This window comes from Triturus cristatus, chromosome 5_2 (assembly GCF_964204655.1).
Source record: "Triturus cristatus chromosome 5_2, aTriCri1.1, whole genome shotgun sequence".
NCBI classification, from domain to species: Eukaryota; Metazoa; Chordata; class Amphibia; order Caudata; family Salamandridae; genus Triturus; species Triturus cristatus.
The window spans coordinates 713,226,203-713,245,831 of record NC_140588.1 but is presented as its reverse complement, the minus strand read 5'-3'; the positions used below and the strand labels follow the sequence as shown (position 1 = coordinate 713,245,831).

General features: G+C 42.9%; 1 protein-coding gene across 1 annotated transcript in view; it reads left to right on the top strand.

The window, feature by feature from the left end:
- The window catches only part of LOC146829166 (connector enhancer of kinase suppressor of ras 2-like), a 1,989,112-nt gene that overhangs the window by 791,352 nt on the left and 1,178,131 nt on the right, over positions 1-19,629 (top strand). The gene's annotated exons all lie outside the window — the stretch shown is intronic.

The window sequence follows — 19,629 nt, the reverse complement described above, 5'->3', positions numbered from 1 at the left end:
GTGGTGTTACTTCCAGAGCTGCAGACTTTGCAACTGGGGAACCAGGTTGGAGTTTCTACTTCAGCTCAACATTCTGTGATTGTGGTCAAATCACTTAATCTCCCCATGTCTACAACCAAAATGAATTTGATCTTGTGTGATGTAACCAATGCTCATGTAAAGCACTCCAATATTTGACAAGTCTGCACTATATAAAACTGCAAATACAGAAAAAATAAGTGTTTTGCACACTTCTGTCATTGGGCTACATGTGGGCTACATCTGGGTGATATTTGTGCTGCATTTTGGCTCTTTTTTCTCTGGTGGCCATCTTGGCAGATTTATTTGTTATGAAGTTTCTAATTTCCTCATTTACTGCAGTCTCCTCAGTAGGAAATGCTTTCAGTTTTTTACTTTGATTCCATCAAGAAGGTACTCAGATATGTCACACATTTGCCATAAATTCTGAATGTTAGCACTCTAGTTGCTCATTAGATCACTGTAGTAAAGCTACTGCTCACCACGGAAGTCTGCTGCTGGTATTAAAAGTGCATGTTTCAGTCTGCATATCAGAATTTTTTAATGAAATAGAAGAGGATTTGAGAAGTCACTCAAAATGTGCCCTAATTTTTCTTTCTTCAGCACTAATCATAATTTCTATGGCAAAATGAACCCCCTCATTGTGTTCCTTTTTAAATTAAATATTTTAAGTGTTACCAGTTTATTCCAATCAAGATGGCTTCAGGTGTGCCATACTTTTGTCATAAGTAAGACAGTAAGCACTCTAGTTGTTCTTAAGAACACTCTGGGACATTCTGTCATTGGGTTATACTTGGGCTACATCTGGGTGATTTTTGGGCTACATTTGGGCTCTTTTGTCTCTGGTGGCCATCTTGGGAGATTTATTTGTTATGAAGTTTCCTAATTTCCTCATTTACTGCAGTCTCCTCAGTAGGAAATACTTTCAGTTTTTTACTTTGGTTCCATCAAGAAGGCATTCAGATGTGTCACACATTTGCCATAAATTCTGAACGTTAGCACTCTAGTTGCTCATTAGATCACTGTAGTAAAGCTACTGCTCACCAGGGAAGTCTGCTGCTGGTATTCAAAGTGCATGTTTCAGTCTGCATGTCAGAATGTTTTTATGAAATAGAAGAGGATTTGAGAAGTCAAAATGTGCCCTAATTTTTCTTTCTGCAGCACTAATCATAATTTCTATGGCAAAATGAACACCCTCATTTTGTTCCTTTGTAAATTAAATGTTTTAAGTGTTACCACTTTATTCCAATCAAGATGGCTTCAGGTGTGCCATACTTTTGTCATACGTAAGACTGTTAGCGCTCTAGTTGTTCGTTAGAACACTCTGGGACATTCTGTCATTGGGCTATACTTGGACCACATCTGGGTGATATTTGGGCTACATTTGGGCTCTTTTGTCTCTGGTGGCCATCTTGGGAGATTTATTTGTTATGAAGTTTCCTAATTTCCTCATTTACTGCAGTCTCCTCAATAGGAAATACTTTCAGTTTTTTACTTTGGTTCCATCAAGAAGGCATTCAGATGTGTCACACATTTGCCATAAATTCTGAATGTTAGCACTCTAGTTGATCATTAGATCACTGTAGTAAAGCTACTGCTCACCAGGGAAGTCTGCTGCTGGTATTCAAAGTGCATGTTTCAGTCTGCATGTCAGAATCTTTTTATGAAATAGAAGAGGATTTGAGAATCAAAATGTGCCCTAATTTTTCTTTCTGCAGCACTAATCATAATTTCTATGGCAAAATGAACACCCTCATTTTGTTCCTTTGTAAATTAAATGTTTTAAGTGTTACCACTTTATTCCAATCAAGATGGCTTCAGGTGTGCCATACTTTTGTCATACGTAAGACTGTTAGCGCTCTAGTTGTTCGTTAGAACACTCTGGGACATTCTGTAATTGGGCTATACTTGGGCTACATCTGGGTGATATTTGTGCTACATTTGGGCTCTTTTGTCTCTGGTGGCAATTTTGGGAGACTTATTTGTTATGAAGTTTCCTAATTTGCTCATTTACTACAGTCTCCTCAGTAGGAAATACTTTCAGTTTTTTACTTTGATTCCATCAAGAAGGCATTCAGATGTGCCACACATTTGCCATAAATTCAGAATGTTAGCACTCTAGTTGCTTATTAGATCACTGTAGTAAAGCTACTGCTCACCAGGGAAGTCTGCTGCTGGTATTGAAAGTGCATGTTTCAGTCTGCATGTCAGAATTTTTTAATGAAATAGAAGAGGATTTGAGAAGTCACTCAAAATGTGCCCTAATTTTTCTTTCTACAGCACTAATCATACTTTCTATGGCAAAATAAACCCCCTCATTTTGTTCCTTTTTAAATTAAATGTTTTAAGAGTTACCATTTAATTCCAATCAATATGGCTTCAGGTGTGCAATACGTTTGTCATAAGTAGGACTGTTAGCGCTCTAGTTGTTCTTTAGAACACTCTGGGAAGCTGGAGTAGAACACAAAGGAATCAACTGACAGTCTCTGCCCTTGTTGGATGTACATGTTTTACTGAGAATGTCAGACTTCATTCTCACATGACTGAGAAAGATAATGTGAATTTACAGAAAATATGCTCTCAGTTTAGCTTATAGATCACCTTCCAAACCTCTGTGGGAAAAGCATGAGAAAATAGTTTTCTCTCAAACATGATTTATGATATCACAGCAGAAGGCTTTTCCACAGGGCAAAATCACCTTAGAACACACCACAATTCCTAAAATGAGTATGGTACCATCAACAAACTATTTATAATGTAACTAAAGTCTTAAAACCTTCTATTAACTGCAATGCTTTTTAATGAGATGCTATCATGTATATTGGTCCCAAGATAGCTGCCAACACTTCTTGGATGAAGTACTGACAGCCAATCAGATCTCACGATGAGATGTGTGGTTAGGCTCCGCCCAGATATATCTATCTTTTTAACTCTAATTTTCTCAGGAACTACTGAACGGATTTACACCATTTAAGCAAAAGGCATGATTCAGAACTGAGGACTACCTCTTTGGCAAATTTGGTGTAATTCCGTTCAGCAGTTCGGGCTGTAGCTGCGTCAACAGGTCCTATGGGAAAATGCATGGGGAAAATGTGTTTTGGGACCCCCCTTTTTTCTCGGCCCTCGCTTGACGAATCACCGTGAAATTTTTAGGATAGGAGCGGACGAGAGCTGGCCAAAAGTTTGGAAAATTTCACGAAGATATGTCGATCGGCGCCAACGTTATTCCAAATAGAATGTTGCAGATTTCCTATGGAAAATAGGTCCTAACTATAACTACCTACTGGCGACTGACTGCCAGTAGGTAATATATATATATAGGCCTGTATCGCGTTGTGGAATAAACGCGTTTGCTTTGGTATATATATATATATATCTATATATATACACAGTCGCCACTGGGTAGTTATAGTAGGGCTTGTGTTTCAATAAGAAATGCCTTTGTTATTGTTGCTAATAGCTTTGGCGTTGTTTAGCGAATCTCCATGAAAGGTTCTGAAAATGTGATAATTTTTGATTAATTTGCACATGGAAAGTTTATGGGTGATCCATCAAGGAAGGGGGCTGAGAGAAAGGGGAGTTGCAAAACGCATTTCCCCATTAATCTTTCCATAGGAACTTTAGACAGAGTATAGCCCAAGCTGCTGAACAGATTGACATCAAATTTGGCACATACATTCTGGTCCAGAAAGAGTGCTTTTGAGTTTTGTTGTAATTACGTTGAGTGGTTTTTGAAAAGGTAAGGTTAAAAAAATGTGTGTATGTCACACCGTGAAGGATCCACGGGGCTGATAGTTCTCACCAGGAAGTGGGGCCAACCATTTTAGGACTACGGACTCAGTCCCAAGTCTTAAGAGTTTTTTTTTAAAAACTGATTAGAGAGCAGGGTATGGATATTCCCTGAGGATCCGCGAATCCACGAATCCGCAAATCCGCGGTAAGATGAAAAAAAAGGGGGGTTCCTCTCTTTTCTATTATAAAACACCCAGGTGAGCCAGGGCGGTGTATATTTTATGGGGATGGGGCACACAACCCTCCTCCCTGAGCCTCCAAGATATCCCAGGGACCCCATCCACCAGGGTCAGTATTTTCATTAAAGTGGGGCACGTGGCACCCTCCCTGAGCAATAAGAGGCCCAAGACGCCCAATCCCCTGGGGCCAGTATCTTAATTAAAGGGAAAGGGGGCCACAAGGCCCCCCCCTCCCTGAGCCATACAACAGCCCTGTGGACTCCATCACCCTGGCTGGCTCAGTGATGGGCGCAGGCAGGGAAAATACACATTTCTCCCACCGGGTGGAAGCTCAAAGCTGCTCCTGCCCTGAGATAGAGCGCAACATTTACCGGTCCACACTCTCAGGCAGGGAAATGCTTTGAATTGCACCATCCGGGAGCAAAACAAAACTGCTCCAGCTGCACTCATGATGGGTGCAAGCTGGGATGTTGGCAGGGCTTCGCGGCCATGGGTCTCCCTGCATGACCTCCAATGGGGGATCGCTGTGTGGTGCCCGGGGTGGGCACCGGGGCACCCCACTTTAAAATAATTAAGAGTCTAGTTGTGATGAGACTCGGTGGGCACCGGGGCACACCACTTTTTAATTTAAAAAGAGACAATGCCGGTGAGGCCAAAGGGTCCCTGGGACTTCCCCCGTGGTCCCCAAACCTAATAATGCTCTGGGGTGTCCCGGGTTGGCACCTGCATACCCCTTAAATTAAAAAAAGATGCATGCAGGGAGCTAACTGGGTCCTGGGGGTCCTGTGGTTCCACCCGCAGCTTCCTATACAAAAAAAGCAGTGGGTGGCCCTGGTGGGGCCAGGACACACTAGAATAGACAAAAAAACTAAAAGTGAATAATACATGTGCGACTGTGGCTGATCATTTCTTATTTACTGCTCCTTCATAGAGCACCCCATAATGCCCTGGGAGGTCTAAAAGCTTATATTTAGTGATGTCCTTAGAAGGGGCAGGGACATAATCAGAATTTCATTTTTTTATGTTGTGGTGGGGCTGCAGGGAGTTCTGCTGCACCCCAGTAACACTAGAAAAAAATCCATAAGGCTCCCGAGTCATTGAAACCATGACCCTGGAGATCTAACCATCATTTCGAAAAGCATTTCCTAGGCTATAGCTTTTGCTCTACAGCTGAGACTGCAGTGCCACCTAGGGGCAGGTTGGATTTTATATGGTCTGAAGAAGTATCACAAAAAATGCAAGGATGTTATGTAGTTGTTTTAAGGATTGCATCTTTTGGGGATCTAAAATGTTAAAATGTAGACTAGAAGAAACATGCTTGTTTTAATTTTTTAATAGAAAAAATTATATATATATATATATTCACTGAAAAAACCATAGGTTTCAGGGGTGTTATAGTTAGCTGGACTTTTCACTTGTACAAAACCATTGAAATTCCCCCGTTATAGTTAGTTCAGCTAACTATAACTCGCGCGCCCGCAATGCACTGCTGATGACGTCACATATTACATCACTCATGACATGGTCAGTGACATCACTCATGACATCACTGATGACATCTCAAATGACATCACTGATGACATCACTGATGACATCATCCAGTGAATGTGTGTTATTCTGAAAATTAAATATGTTTTATATATGTATATCTCAAGGTCGATGGAAGAATAAATGGGTATATAAGTGTCTAAATGGATGATTTGTTTTTGAAAAATTGATTGTGTAACTGACTGATTAAGTGTATCATTGTGAATACATGGCTTAGTGAGTAATGTTTAAATATGTAAATATCTGTATCAGTCTCTCACTTTGTGTATAAGTGGCTGCATGGGTTGGTGAGTAGCTACATGGGTGTCTATATAGGTTATTAGTTGGTTTTTTGAGTATCAGTCTGAGTGTCTGCATGGTTCGGTGGGGGTATTACGTAGTGCATAGGTGCATGAATGAGTGACTCACTGTTTGTATGTGTTGAACACAGTATGTGTGCAGGACTGTATGGGTGGATGAGTGTGTGTATGGGTGTGTTAGTGAGTGAATGACTGTCTCAATAGTGTCTTTATGAGTAACTACATATGTTTTAAACTAGTATATGTGACTATTGGTGTATATATGTGAGTATATGTGAGAGTGAGAGATTGAAAGAGTTCCTGTATGAATAAGTATGTGTTTCTATAAGTGATTGTTTAAAAGACTAAGTATGTGTAAGTTTCCGTAGAAGTAAGTGTGGTGGTGTGTGTATAACTGTATATGCAAGTAAATGTATGTTTGATTCTTTATTAGCATGAGTGACTATGTGTGTGAGTAACTATGGATGAGTGGCATTGTGTAACAGGATGTATAGGTGTATGAGTACATATGATGAGTGAGTACATGTATGAGTGACTGTATTGGACTGTTGGTGAATGAGTGGATGTGTATGTGGATCTTAGAATTACTGAAGAGGTTGTTGTAACTGGTATTGGTATGTCCATTGTTTTGAAAATTTTAGTCTCTATTTTTGAATGTGTGTATCAAAGGTTATATTAGGGTGAGAGGAGGTCTGCCACTCTATCACAAGGATGATGTCATCAGTGATGTCATCAGTGATGTCATTTAAGATGTCATCAGTGATGTCATGAGTGATGTCACTGACCATGTCATGAGTGATGTAATATGTGACGTCATCAGCAGTGCATTGCGGGCGCGCGAGTTATAGTTAGCTGAACTAACTATAACGGGGGAATTTCAATGGTTTTGTACAAGTGAAAAGTCCAGCTAACTATAACACCCCTGAAACCTATGGTTTTTTCAGTGAATTTCTGAGGTTTTTTAAATGCTAATTCCTAACTATAACGTGCCTGAAACCTATGGTTTTTTCTGTTAATTTCAAAGGTTTTTTAAATGCTAATTTCTAACTATGCCTACAGAGATAGGACATGTGAAGAAAGAAGAAAAAATGCACAGAAAGAAACAAAAGAAGTGCAGAAAGAAGCAACAGAAGTCCTCAAATACGAAGATAAGTGCAGGAAGAAGGATAACGTGCAGAAAGAACAAAAAGAAGAGCAGAAAGAAGCCTTGTTGCAAAATCATCCTGTACCCTCAACTTTTTCAGACGGATACTGGTGGTAACTGAGTCTGACTAACCAGTCCTAGAGCCAGTGCTATGTTAAAAGACACTTAGAATACAGTGAAAACACCTACATACACTAGGGAACATTATGCGTTGGGGTCCCCCTGTGATTAGCCTTACCTCCTCTATAAGCCCCTAGTATATAATAGGGCATGGGGATTAAAACTACCTCTTAAAACAGGCCACAGGGCGTTTTTGCACACGTTAACTCAGGCCCCGTCCCCTCCTTTCACCATTGTGTAAACACGCCCTGTGTCCGTTTTTAGTTGGGAGATTAAGTTCATTTGAGTCCTGAGGGTCCCTAGGGTCCAACTAGCCCACTAGGTACCTCCAGTAAGTGCCACAGAGCTGCGTTGCAGAGAGGTGTAAAAAGTGGCACGGCCTGGACCACCTCTCTGCAATGCAGCTCAGTGGCGCTTACTGGAAGCACTTGGTGGGCTAGTTAGCCCCCAGGGGCCCTCAGTATTGAAGGGAAATTATATCCCCAATTTAAAACGTGCCATGGTGCGTGTTTGCACACGTCACCTCAGGCCCCGTCCCCTCCCTTCACCACTGTGTAAACGCGCACTGTGGCTGTTCTAAGTTGAGAGATTAAGTCCCCTTGAATCCTAAGGGTCCCTAGGGTCACACTAGACCACTAGGTACCTCCAGTAAGCGCCACAGAGCTGCGTTGCAGAGAGGTGTAAAAAGGGGCTTGGCCTCAGAACACCTGTCTGCAGCGCAGCTCCCTGGCGCATACTGGAGATGCCTGTTGGGGGCGCGTTTGCAGAGTGCTGCATGGAGGGGGCATGGCCTCCGGCACGATGCCAGTCTTTTATTTATTTTATTTTTTTAAGAAGGGGGGCTGTGTGGTTCCCATTCTTATTCTAATTTATTGGCCCTGATGACCCCATCCCCCAGGGCCTGTCTCCTAATTATATTTTTTTGACCCCAATCCCCAGGGCCGGCCACTGTTTTTTATTATTTTTAAAAAATATATATTTATAGACACACCTAGGACATGCTGGACAAACCGTACGTACCTATCACCATGACGATTTGCGTGATATTCATTAAAAGGCGACTATGCATGCAATTAATCCACGTGGAATGTATTTACACCACTAGTGAAACTCTGACATGTCTGATGCTCTACCGTGCCTAATCCCGGTAGACACCCTTGTCGTTTATTTATACAAACATGGGTAGCTATTGACGGGCACATTTAATACACATGCACACCAAGCCATTCAAAGGGGATTCGACAAAAATTCGACCAAAACTATGCAAGAAACCCCCCTCACAGTTAATAAAACACACATCCACTGCCGGATGTGTAATACTTTTTATTTTACTCTCTGGAAAGGGGACGAACATCACTTGCGAGTCACAGCGCGCTCCTGACAGAGCCCAATGCTGTGTTACACCCACCATTGCCTGCCGAGTGCCACACACCTCTGTATTGTATTCCACTAGCTAGTGCATATGCTATGACACTCTCTAGCCCATGTGCACTGTAACACCACCCCGTGAAAATGTCATGCCACACTTGTCTTCGCACGGGTTATATTGCCCCATCTAACGTGCCTTCCTCGATGCCTATGTTATAACGCACAGTGCTATGCCATACATATTACAATTTGGGATCCATATCTTTGTCACAGTGCATATGCAACGTTACACTCCCCAGCACATATTTTATATTACAACTTTAGAGACTAGTTAGGTTACACAACACTGCCCTGTGCATATTACACTCCAAGGCGCATATCGCATAGCACACGCCAGTGCCTGTGCTATCTCGCGCTCTCCAATGAATCTGTCATTGCGCACAATGTATTGCATATTATATTTCACGCCTGGTTCATCTTATATCACACTTTTTGGTGCATAGTTTATACCATACACTATATCTAGTTTTCATTTTCAATCGTGCTCTCAGGACTATATTCTATATAACACTGTGTTCACCTACCCTTTTCACGGGCATTACATTTTGCGATAGGGGGTGGAGGGTCAGGGGGTGTTTTTGCCAAGTGAGCCCGGAGTCACAGTCACTAACGTCTTCTTCTTCCTGAATAAAAGTGAGATTATGCTGCATACTTGTTCATATTTTAAGTAGTTTGCACAGACAAAATGTTTTAAAAACAATAAAGTTTCTAATACCCGCCTTCTCTGAACAGTTAGCTTGCTGCCCCATCCCCCTCCTCCCTATCCTCTGTTGTGTGAATCCACGGACTAGCCTCCTCCCTCCTGCCATGCATGGTCTGATGTGCTGCCACTGCCCTCAATTTAGTATGATGTACCAGTCCACTCCTCCTGCCCTCCATTGCCCAATTCTATGCCCCATCATTGACCTCCTGCTTAAACTCTGTGCTTAGCTTGCTGCCCCTATTCTCCTTCCCCCTGCCCTCCGATGTCTTTGTGCATGCCCCTGCTCCATCCTTTTTGCCCACCATGTCCCATGGACCTGCCACTCCTATCTACTCTGAGTGTTCTGTTGAGCTGCCACTCCCCTCCCACCTGCCTAGCATTGTCAGATGACTGTAACCTGTCCCTGCCACCTCCACCCTGCCTGTCCACATGCCATGCCTCTATCCTCTTCCTCCTGTCCTACATGGTCCATTGTACTGCCACACCCTTCTGCCCTCCCTGGTCTGTTGTGCTGCAACTGCTCCTCCTGCCTGCCCCGTGTGGTCTGTTGTGAGGCCCCTTCCCCTGAACTTTCTTGTCTGTGCACAGGTCCTGACCCTCCCTTCTATCCTCCATCGTCCTTTGTGCATGCCCCTGCACCCTCCTTCTTGCCCATCATAGCCATTGTGCTGCCACTAACCCTCCCACTTGCCATGCATGGTCTTCTGTGCTGCCATGGCCCCTCCCACCTTCCCTGTGTGGTCAGTTAGCTGCCCCTGACCCCCTCCCACCTTCCCTCCATGGTCTGTGTGTATGCCATCACAGTCTCACTGTTGCTCTTCATGTTGTGTCTTGCTTCTAGTGCTCATCCTGCCTGACCTCCATGGCCATCTTGCTGCTCCTGCCCTGCCCCCTTGCCCCCAGCCCTCTGTTTACATGTGCAGACCCCTACTCCCTCCCTCCTGGCTTGTCTGTTCCATTGTAATGCCCCTGATCCGTCCCTCCTGCCCTTTATGGTCTGTTATGCTGCAGCCTTCTCTCCTGTCTGTCCATTATGGTCAGCTAGCTACCATTGCCTCTTGCCCCTCTGTTCTCTGTTGTCCATGTGCATGGTCCTGTCCCCTCCCTCTTGCTTTCTATGGATTGTTGTGCTGCACTCCCGTCCTGCATGCCCTGTGTGGTGTATTGTGCTGCTGCAAACCCTGATGCCTGCCCTGCAGGGTCAGTTTGGTGCACCTCTCCATGTCTCTCCTGTCCTCTGTTATCCAAGTCCATGTCCCTATCCCATTTCCTTCCATGATCCAATGTACCATACTTGCGAACATTTTGAACTTGGTAAGAGGGAGATTTTGAAAAAAAACTGGGGTATTGATTTTCCCCTTTGAGTTACATTGAAAAAGAGGATATTGTAGACAGGAGACAGATCAAATAAAGCCCATTTGAGCTTAAAAACATTGGACGTTTCCTGGCTGAATCGGGTCTGTTGGCATGTATGGTTGTACTACCATTGCCTCTTCCTTCTGCCCACAATGGTCTATTACATTGCCACAGCCTTGAAGGAGGGTAGATTTTGTATCACAGGGGGCCCCTGGCCCGTTCTGTCCACACCTGAAGTATGAGACCCTTGTCCTTGCCCTGCCAGCCGCATTTGTAGGCCGTATTAAATTGACCAGCGGGTCCTGTGTTGCTATATAATTATCCTGAGACATCCTTACCACTCAGCCAGCATAAAACCCCTGTGTAGGCCCTTCTGTTCAATATGTAGGCCTCTTTGTTAAATTGACCATAGCTCTGCAATTTTAGTGTATAGCAGTCTGAAGGCAGGTCTGCGAGGCCTTCTGCTCCAAACTAGTAGCCCCCACCCTACCCGAGTGCTCCGTGCTCGGTATCAAAGTTCAACATCCCCCTGAAGCTGTCGACATACAGTAGGCTGCATCCTGGACTGGTACTTGCTTCCTGGGCAGGTTTCCCGCTTTTAAGGAAGTGGCAACCGCAGAGCGTCAAGTTAGGAGAACTGAGGAGATTTTATACATGAATATATTGAATTCCTGTACAATACCCATTATTTTCTGCTTGCTCTATGGAACTTACGATAAGCGATTGGCCTGAGAGACTGACCTTTTCACCCAGTCCATTGTCAGCATTAAGTGGGTAAATGACGAAATGTCTGGTAAAATCTGCAGACGAAGCTTTTGGGTAGCATACGTAGGTAGATGTAGCGTGCAAAGGAGCCCACAAAATGATATAAAAAGGGAGCACCCACAGATATCGACGGACAACCTCGCCGTCTGTATGTAGGTTAACAGGCTGTGCAGGTTTTCCCCAAGAACTGGGAGCTCTTGTCTTCCTTTGCTTAAAATGTCTTGCTCGGCTTTGCTTGAAGTATCATGACATAACATGACATTTCATATATTTTACCTATATGAAATGTCATGTTATGTTTAACCATTGTTCTCTTTACTTTTGCATTTAAAAGATGTTGTATTGTAATTGCAGGAATGCTTGCTCTAAGAGTAAATGTGAGTGTCCCTAGGTAACATTTTCCTTGGTGTAACTTGTTTCTCATGATGCATTTATAGATGTGTTTTCTCTCTCTCTCTGTCAGTCCATTAATTGAGATACAGAGAATATCATGACAGCTGTATGATTATCTGGATTCTGTATTTTGTACTTTAGGTCTCTATTCTGCGGTTTCTTTGAAGTTGCATCTTCTCATTAAACTGCCATTGTATTCTGCCTCCAATTCCATGTCTCATATGTCTGTTTTCTTCATTTTTGGAGCAAGCGTTCCTAGGCACCCCGGCTCAAATTAAGGTGCCCCTTTTGTCCCTGACTCACTCTCCTGCTCAGTTCTGTGGTGGCTCCCGGGGCTCTGGGGACCGCCCCTAGCTTCCTTGACCCGTAATAGATCTTCCCTCCAACGGCCTCTCTTGCAAGTCCTGTATTGTTGGTTTGTTGCCCCTGCCCCCCTTTCCACTGCCCTCCATAGTCTGTTGTGCTTCCACGGCCCTTCCTGCCTGCTCAGTGTGGTTAAATTGTTGCCTTTGCACCCTCCTACCTGCCTTCAATTTTCAGAGTCCGTGCCCCTGGCCTCTGCCTCTCAACAGTATCCTAATGAACAACTAGATTGCTAACATTCTATATTTATTACAAAAGTGTGGAGCGCCTGACATCATCTTGATGTAATCAAAACTGTAATACCTAGAGCATTCCTTTAGAAATTACATATATGAGAGGGTCTTATTGGCATCAAAATTATGGTTAGTGCTCTAAAAGACTAAAATAAGGACATATTTTCTGAGTTTTCAAATAGCGACAAAGCACTTTTAAATTATTTGTTATCTTTATGTTTTTTTATCTAGTTGACAACTTGATTAAATGTTGCACTTAGGGGAGAGGATGTGGTGTTACTTCCAGAACTGCAGACTTTGCAACTGGGGAACCAGGTTGAAGTTTCTGCTTCAGCTCGACATTCTGTGATTCTGGTCAAATCACTTAGTCTCCCCATGTCTACAACCAAAATGAATTTGTTCTTGTGTGATGTAACCAATGCTCATGTAAAGCACTCCAATACCTGACAAGTCTGCACTATATAACACTGCAAAAACACAAAATAATAAGTGTTTTGCACACTTCTGTCATTGGGCTATATTTGGGCTATATCTGGGTGATTTTGGGCTACATTTGGGCTCTTTTGTCTCCGGTGGCCATCTTGGGAGATTTATTTGTTATGAAGTTTCCTAATTTCCTCATGTACTGCAGTCTCCTCAGTCGGAAATGCTTTCAGTTTTTTACTTTGATTCCATCATGAAGGTATTCAGATATGTCACACATTTGCCATGAATTCTGAATGTTAGCACTCTAGTTGCTCATTAGATCACTGTAGTAAAACTACTGCTCACCATGGAAGTCTGCTCCTGGTATTAAAAGTGCATGTTTCAGTCTGCATGTCAGAATTTTTTAATGAAATAGAAGAGGATTTGAGAAGTCACTCAAAATGTGCCCTCATTTTCTTTCTTCAGCATTAATCATAATTTCTATGGCAAAATGAACCCCCTCATTGTGTTCCTTTTTAAATTAAATGTTTTTAGTGTTACCAGTTTATTCCAATCAAGATGGCTTCAGGTGTGCCATACTTTTGTCATAATGAAGACAGTAAGTGCTCTAGTTGTTTTAAGAACATTCTTGGACATTCTGTCATTGGGCTATACTTGGGCTACATCAGGGTGATATTTGGGCTACATTTGGGCTCTTTTGTCTCTGGTGGCCATCTTGGGAGACTTATTTGTTATGAAGTTTCCTAATTTCCTCATTTACTGCAGTCTCCTCAGTAGGAAATACTTTCAGTTTTTTACTTTGATTCCATCAAGAAGGCATTCAAATGTGTCACACATTTGCCATAAAATCAGAATGTTAGCACTCTTTTTGCTCATTAGATCACTGTAGTAAAGCTACTGCTCACCAGGGAAAACTGCTGCTGGTATTGAAAGTGCATGTTTCAGTCTGCATGCCAGGATTTGAGAAGTCACTCAAAATGTGCCCTAATTTTTCTTTATGCAGCACTAATCATACTTTTTATGGAAAAATGAACCACCTCATTTTGTTCCTTTTTAAATTAAATGTTTTAAGAGTTACCACTTTAATCCAAGCAAGATGGCTTCAGGTGTGCCATACATTTATCATAAGTAGGACGGTTAGCGCTCTAGTAGTTCTTTGGAACACTCTGGAAAGCTGCAGTAGAACACAAAGGAATCAACTGACAGTCTCTGCCCTTGTTGGATGTACATGTTTTACTGAGAATGTCAGACTTCATTCTCACATGACTGAGAAAGATAATGTGAATTTACAGAAAATAAGCTCTCAGTTTAGCTTATAGATCACCTTCCAAACCTCTGTGGTAAAAGCATGAGAAAATATTTTTCTCTCAATCATGATATCCCAGCAGAAGGCTTTTTCACATGGTGAAATCACCTTAGAACATACCACAATTCCTAAAATGAGTATGGTACCATCAACAAATGATTTATAATGTAACTAAAGTCTTAAAATCTTCTATTAACTGCAATGCTTTTTAATGAGGTGCTATCATGTATATTGGTCCCAAGATGGCTGCCAACACTTCTTGGATGAAGTGCTGACAGCCAATCAGATCTCAGGATGAGATGTGTGGTTAGGCTCCGCCCACATATATATATTGATTTAAATGCTATTTTCTCAGGAACTACTGAACAGATTTACACCAGACCTACAAAAGGCACTTCCTTGACCTGAGGACTACCTCTCTGCCAAATTTCAAGTAACTCTGTTCAGCCGTTCGGGCTGTAGCTGTGTCTAAAGGTCCTATGGAAAAATGCATGGGAAAAACGCGTTTTGGGACCCCCCTTTTTTCTCAGCCCCCGCTTGACGAATCCCCCCAAGACTTTCAGGGTAGGAGCGGAGCGTAGCGCCCCACCTATTTTGAAAATTTCGCGAGGATTCATCGACCGGCGCCAAAGTTATTCCAAATAGAATGTTGCGGATTTCCTACGGAAACAGGGTCCTAACTATAACTATCTACTGGCGACCGCCAGTAGATAATATATATATATATATATATATATATATATATATTTGCTTTCACATTTTAACCCCCAAAATGTAATGATAAAACTATGTAAAACTATTTCGAAAGAAATACTCACAGACATGTACTTTAATGGATCTTTATTAAATATTTTACAGTAATTAACAATAATAAACTTCTCTTTCTGTGCATTATTAAAATATACATTTGCTAAAAACTATTGGTATTTTTGAGAGAAAGATTATAGATCTACTTTATATATTAGATGTTGAGTGTGGGAGATGGGGTGAGGAGGAGGGTTTGGCTGCCTGTGGGGGGGCGCAGGGTGGCCAACTCCATGCTGCACTTGGCCAAAGACCAACCACAGCATGTGCTTGGCTGCCTTGGGGGGGGTTGGCCGCAGGCACTGCAACCAACCCCCCTGCGCAGCAGGGGTTTTCTTTACTTATGGTAATAAAATATTACTTCACACTGAAAAATTCCCCTGAATTTTACCTGAAAGAATCAAAGGTTAAAATAATGTTCTAGTTAGGGCAAATGTTCAGTCACAACGTACCATTTAAAACTCTAAAAATCATAGAAATTCCCCAGCTATAGTTATTGTTAACTCAAGCCATGCACTGCTAAATACCCCACATATTCATCACTAATGACATCTTCTATGACATTGAAAATATCACTGCAACATTTGCATTGAAATTGTTGATGAGAAGCCTGTGCATGGAGGGGGCAACAGTTATAGTTACCATAGGGCACCAGTTATAGTTACTTGAGATAACTATAACTGTAACTGGTGAATTTCTATGGTTGTTAGAGATTAAAATGTTACGTTGTTACTGAACATTTCATGTAACTATAATGTTACTTCAACCTTTGTTTTTTTTCAGTGAAAATATATATATATTCGCTGAAAAAACCATAGGTTTCAGGGACGTTATAGTTAGTTGGACATTTCACTCGTACAAAACCATAGAAATTCCCCCGTTATAGTTAGGTCAGCTAACTATAACTCGCGCCCCCGCAATGCACTGCTGATGACGTCACATATTACATAATTCATGACATGGTTAGTGACATCACTGATGACATCACTGATGACATCTCAAATGACATCACTGATGGGGGGCATTCTTTAAGAGCAGGCAGTGGTCCCTGGGAGAAAATATTTGCAAACCCATTCACAAAGGGGGAGGGGTCCCCTGAGGACCCATCTCTGTTTGCGAGTGGCTTACCATCTTTTTTTAAAAGGTGGTAAACTGCGATTGTTTTGCGACTGCAAATGCGGTAGCAAAACAATAATACATAGGTTTAAGACTCACTATTAGGAAGGAATGCCCGTTTGCAACCGCAAAAAACGGTTGTACATCTGGCCCTTGAACTTTAAAAATTAATTTCTCGACTTCTATTACTTGGGTTTTTGTCGCTTTGGTTGCATTTTACTCGGATAAATATTCTCTATTTGTCTAAATTGGTGTGGAGTCTTTTTGTGGTGTTTACCCTGTGCTATTGTAATTTAAGTGTTGCACAGATACTTTACACATTGCCTCTTAAGTTAAGCCTGAGTGCTCTGTGCCGAGCTACCAGAGGGTAAGCACAGGTTAATTTAGGTTGTGTGTCTGACTTACCCTGACTAGGATTGTGGTCCCTACTTGGACAAGGTGCAAATCTCTGCCAATATAATTTCTTACATTCACCAAGATAAATATTGACAGTGATGCCTGTGAAGAGTAGAATATCATGGTATGAAACCAGTCAAAATTGTCCCTTGATGCAGGGATTATGCTGCCCCATTTAAGCAGGGGCATCCTTATTAGAAGCTTGCAAACCCAATTTTGCTGGTACCAGGGCTTACTGGTCAAACCAGAATTTTGAGTTGTGTTGGAATATGGTGCATTACAGGTTTTCCCCGCATTTTACCAACAAAACTAGCAAGTGTGCTGGAAATGAGGGCAAATCACTCAGGATCTAGTGTGAAAACATTAATTTTGACAAATATTGTCAAGTCCTCAGGAGAAAAATTGGAATACTGCCGTAATACTGCACCCCAGAATTACCATACCCGACAGCACCAGTATTTGCTGATGAGGTATTACCAATGTCAGATGAAGGCAGCTTACTTTGAGGCAGTTTTCCTTTACAACAATTCATGAGAAAGATATGCATTGTAATACAATAAACAAATCCTTTCTCTTCTCAAACAGATTAAAATTGGAATGTTGTAATTAATTTGTGTCTTGTAGATACTGAAATAAATAGGGCTTGTGAACATGCTGGGTTTTCATAATGAAGTAAGTATTCATCACTTCTCTTCATCTAAAGATAAACATCATCCTCTTAACATGAGCTAGAGCAAACAATGCAGGATGACTGTCACTTTTGTGTTTACAGACAAAGGCTAAAGATAAAATTCTCGAGACACAGGAGATGGTTCTTTCAGATCGATGTGATCTGGGGAAATAAACAGTATGAGAAGTGCAGGATGAGCAGGCTTTGGAGAGGTTTATGAATATTCATCAGAATCGCAAGAACTCCAGAGAACCTACCTTTGAATTAGAAAACTCCTGCTCCTGTCCCGCCAAACTAGCAGTTCCTTCACACTATTTGGGGTCAGGAAAAGCCCTGGCATTCCTATGGAAGAGCCTCAACTGGCTCGACTCATGAAAACCTCCAACATAATGGTTAATCTGTCACAGGGCTGTCAGGACATAGTGGCGTCCGCCATTGGTGGGTGATTCTCGCTCATTTTCCTAACCCAGGACCTCAGCGTGAGGCATGGGTGCAACTAGACCTGAACTTCGGGGGTGCTAAGACTCCCAGCCAAGGCTGGCCCTGGCACTGGTCTCGCACGGTGCAACAGTATTTTTGGGCACCCCTACCCCATTTCCTTCATCTCCATGAATTTCCTTACTACCACTCGCCAACAATGCACCTCATCTCTCTATAGCCCTTTTCTCGTAGTTTACTCACACTCAGTTATGTGATCTGAATGTTACACGTTCTTTGTAGAAGGCGCATTAACCCTCTGCACTTTGTGGTTGACAGGAGTGCCCATGTGAGAGTAAGGTGAGGGATGCAACAGTGTGAGAGTAGGGTGAGAGGAGTGACTGCAGGGTGAGTGAGGTGACCATACGAATTTGGGTGCAGATGTAAGTGCAGAGTGGGACTAATGAATGTACAGTTTGTGATGGGCTTGTTTAAGTGAGATTGCAGAGTGTGCAGTGAGGGGGACAGGTGAGTGAAGTGTCCCATGAGTGCAGGGTGAGTAGTGTGCTTGTGTGACTGTAGGATGAGGTACAGGGTGAACAGCACAGTGCATTGTGAGTGCAGGGTGATCACTGTGAGTGCAGAGTGAGCAGTGTGCTCATGTGACCACAGGGTAAGTGGAGGGAGAACTGTGTGAGTTTATGGCGAGTGGCAAAAGTGATGTGTGGTCATTGTGAGTGCATGCTGAAGGGTGTAGGTGCATGGTGATCAGTGTGAGTGCATTGTGATCGCTGTGAGTGAAGGATGAGTGTGAAAGTGAAGGGAAAGAATGAATAGTGAATTGTCTGAAGGCAGGGTGTATTCCCAGACAGGTAGCTCAGCATGTTATTGAGGGCTAGCGTAGGGTTTCAGATAAAAGTTAAACTATTGCTATACTGGCATTATTCAGGGACAGGGCCGGACTGGCCGTTGCGGGCTCCGGGCATTTTCTCAGTGGGCCGGAAAGGTGGGGGGCAGTTTTGGACCATTGGGGGCCATCTTTGGTACAAGGGAGTGGTTTTGTAGCAATGCTGCAATATCAGCCCCCTATACCAAAAGCTGCTGCAGTGTTTTCCACATGCACCCCCTCCAGCCCTCCTGCCCCCCCCACCCGCGTGGCCGTTCCGACTCAATTACCAGGACCGGTTCGCATTCCCACTCCAGCCCTGTTCAGGGATCGAGGGTGGAGGAAATAAATATTGTGCTCATCCTACAACACACTTCCAGTCTTGTGATTAGGGTTGCCAGCCCTTTATATTGAAGTCCCAGACATTACAAAAATAAACAGTCACCTAAAGCCTATTTTAAAGATTTATCTGTGCATACTTGGAACAGCAAATATAAATGGAAAGCCTTTTTAACTGTGTTCTAGGGCTGCCTGGATGATCCATGACTGATAATTAAAGGGAACCAAGACAAATACATAGATATGATTTTAGTTATAAGCCTATTTAGTGTTAAGACGAGGCCTTTGCAGGCTCTTTGAACAACAAATGGCTGGAATTTTTCTTTTGGCAACCCTACTTTATATTTATTTTCATGAAATTCATTCTCACACTACAGCAGTAAACGTAAAATCCAAATGTAAGAGCTAGGCAGAATAAGGGCCCAGGGAGTGCTGGAACCAGAAAAAAAACTAAACCTTCTTAAGGAGCTTACAAAGGTATACAAACGGTCTTTGAAAGACCATGAAAAACACGGGTGCCAGAGAAGAGACTCCACACAGTGCCCAACCGAGCCCACAGCAGCTCAAGCTGCAGCAGCCCGGGCTGAGACACACGACGGGCGTGGGTGGGGGGCTGAGGCCCTTTCAGCCCTATGGACGTTGCACACCGGCATGAGGCATGGCGCTGCTGGATAGGGAGAGCACACATTGTCCCCACATGCAGAAGGAAAATTCCATGCACCTCCTCTAAACGCATGGAGATCTCTGCCTGACTGATGGGGACCTCTAAATATAGCGGCTGGTACTCTGTCAGGGCGGCAAAGGCCATAGATTCCACTGACCCTGGAGGGCTGACAGGCTGCTCCCCAGACTGCAGATAAGGTCCTTGGTATCCACATATTGCACTACAGAAATGCTTTTTGGATGAATTCCAGTTGTCAATCACTCG